Raw genomic sequence first — 3,117 nt, 5'->3', positions numbered from 1 at the left:
ACTCGGGGGCTTAGCTGCAGTCCAAGTACTCGCCTAAGTTTCAATAAAATCCTACCGAGTGGTGAGCCAGCCTCCCACTCGGGGGCGTAGCTGCAGTCTAAATACTCGCCTAAGTTCAAATTCAGCGTGCGTTCCGCAAGGAAGACGAGGTGCAGGTCGACTGCTATCCTCTCGTCCGAGCTACGCCACAAGTACAACGTGCGCTCCGCAAGGAGGACGAGGTGCAGGTCGACTGCTACCCTCTCCTTCGAGCTACGCCACAAGCACAATGTGAAAATCCTACCGAGTGGAGAGCAAACCTCCCACTCGAAGGCTTAGCTGCAGCCCAGTGCTCGCCTAAGTTTTGAAAATCCTACCGAGTGGAGAGCAAACCTCCCCACTCGGGGGCTTAGCTGCAGCCCAGTGCTCGCCTAAGTTTTGAAAATCCTACCGAGTGGAGAGCAAACCTCCCACTCGGGGGCTTAGCTGCAGCCCAGTGCTCGCCTAAGTTTTGAAAATCCTATCGAGTGGAGAGCAAACCTCCCCACTCGGGGGCTTAGCTGCAGCCCAGTGCTCGCCTAAGTTTTGAAAATCCTACCGAGTGGAGAGCAAACCTCCCACTCGGGGGCTTAGCTGCAGCCCAGTGCTCGCGTAAGTTTTGAAAATCCTACCGAGTGGAGAGCAAACCTCCCACTCGGAGGCTTAGCTGCAGCCCAGTGCCTGCCTAAGTGAATTGGGGAACAAGTCGATTGCAATAAGCACCTCGCTTTAACCTGCAAAAGACATCTCAAACCAAATGCAAGCATATTCAAACGTCGAATCCAAGTTCGGATAAATACCTAACGGAATCGAAAGTGCTCAGGCGCTAAGCCTATTAAGGTTTGTCGGTTACAAAAATCACTCGGCATACCGAGGCAAATTTAAAGTGTCGAGCTCAAGAAGTTTTTTACCCCTCCTGTGGAGGGCTGGAAGGTGCAACAAACTCGTCAAGGTCGATTCCATCAGCAATCCGAGTGGCAGCGGCGATGAAGGTCTCCATGAAAGACCGGAAATCGTGCTTCTTGGTGTTAGCCACCCAAAGAGCCACCAACTTGTCTTCTCGTGCATCCTTGCAATGGACTCGAGCCAAGGATAGAGCAACGTATGCGCCACACCTGGCAGAAGACTTCTTCCACTCCTGCACTCGACTTGGGACTGTGTTCAGTCGAGCCATCAGAGACTCGAGGTCATTCTGGAGCGCCTCTCTGGGCCAGAGCGTAGCATCGATGCGGGAAGTGGCGACCTTCAGCCTTGCGAGATAATCAACGACGGCAGCAACACGAGATTCAAGCCGGAGCACGTTCATGGCGACTTCATCATTCACTGGAGAGTTGATGGGGTCCAGGTTTGGCTCCAATCGACCGGTCTCCTCTTCAAAGTTCTGGTAGAATTCTGCAAGCACAACCACCGAGTCAAGACAACAGTCGAATGGAAAGATCACAGTTAAAATACCTGTTTGGTGCAAAAGATTACCTTCGAGCATGAGGAATAGCTTCTTGGCGAGTCCGCCCAGATAAGCCTCCAGATCGTTCTTCTTCCCCACCAACTCACTGGCCTTGTCACTCAGGGCAATCTTATCACTTTTCAGTCGACTGACCTCTTTGTTGGCAGCATCAAGAGCAGCTTTCAGATTGGTGTTTTCTTCTTCGAGCTTGGTGACCGAAGCCAACTTCTCGTCTGCGAGCTTGGTCTTCTCTAAAGCTGTTTTCTGCATTTCAGCCAACTCAAGGTCTTTCTTCTTCTGGGCATCCTTCACTTTGCCTGCAAAGTTACCGCAAGGTCTGAATTTGAAACAAATGAGGGGCAAAGGCAGTCGTCGAAAGCCTCACCAATCATACCTTTAGCTTCCTCCTTCGCCTTCGTTAAATTCTCCTGGGCCAGCTTCAGGTCAAGCTCCAGCTGGATGTGTTTGTTCTCCAACTCAGTGTAACGAGCCGCAAGGTCGCAGGATTTCTACGAAGAACCAATCAACAAAATGTCAAAGACAATTCACTTCCGAGTGACTAAGGAAAAATCATACGTTTCTAAGACTACAGCCGAATGCAAACATTCAACCATAGTCTCGGGGACTACACCCAGTGGGTGCACTCAGCGTGCCCCCACTAGGAGAATGGCGATTCGACCAGTCGACCAACAAAAAAAAAACAGGAGATGTTCTTCAGACTGTAGTCCACTGCCAGCAGTCGACCACAGTCTCGGGGACTACACCCAGTGGGTGCACTCAGCGTGCCCCCACCGGTCCGGAAATACATTCGTCCTAGTCGAATGAAGGAAAAACTTAACTTATAAAGACTATGGTCGACTGCTAGCAGTCCACCATAGCCTTGGGGACTACACCCAGTGGGTGCACTCAGCGTGCCCCCACTAAACCGGAATTCAAATCAACACACCCAGTGGGTGTAGGACAGTCACTATGGATTTCAGAAAGAAGAATTTTCAGATATCATATCCTAACAGAACAGGCGATGACCGACTGACCTAAATGTTACTCTGAAGAGCTGAACTGGCGTCATAGGCGGCCTGGCTAGCTTCTCGGATGGCCTTCACTTGCTCCATCATGACTCCCGCCTGGCGTATTGCTTCTTTCGCAGCACTGGCTTGGTCCTCTGGGACGAAGTGGGTTGAGAAAAGTGACGGTTGTGCAGCACTCGACGATGAGGGGCGAGCACTCGTCAATGGCACCACAAAAGATACGGTAGGCCGAGTGACGTTCTCTCCCTCCGCAACCAGTGTCTCGGGTGCTGGCACGTCTTGAGTCACCTTGCCAGCAGATGCTTTCCTGCTCCTCCTGTGCCTCAGTGGTTCCCCATCGTCGTCGTCAGGAAGGGTAATAACGACATTAGGCGGGGCTACAGAAAAGAATCAAAATTAGAGACAAAAAGCCAATCGATTGAAGACGGAACAATGAAAATCATACCAGGTTTTGAAGTGGCAGCGTCTTCCATCTCATGATCGTCAGCCCTGGCTGAGGTATCAGAAGTAGCAGCGCTGCGGTTCCAGAAGTCAGTCGGTTGATTCATGAGTCAATTAAGAATAAATCCATGGGGAACAGAAAAACTCAAGTGGCATCATTACCCTGAGATAGTGGGGATCACCACC

The sequence above is a fragment of the Triticum dicoccoides genome, chromosome 3B (genome assembly GCF_002162155.2).
Source record: "Triticum dicoccoides isolate Atlit2015 ecotype Zavitan chromosome 3B, WEW_v2.0, whole genome shotgun sequence".
Lineage (NCBI taxonomy): Eukaryota > Viridiplantae > Streptophyta > Magnoliopsida > Poales > Poaceae > Triticum > Triticum dicoccoides.
The sequence above is the reverse complement of the archived record's forward strand: the minus strand, read 5'-3'. Positions refer to the sequence as shown.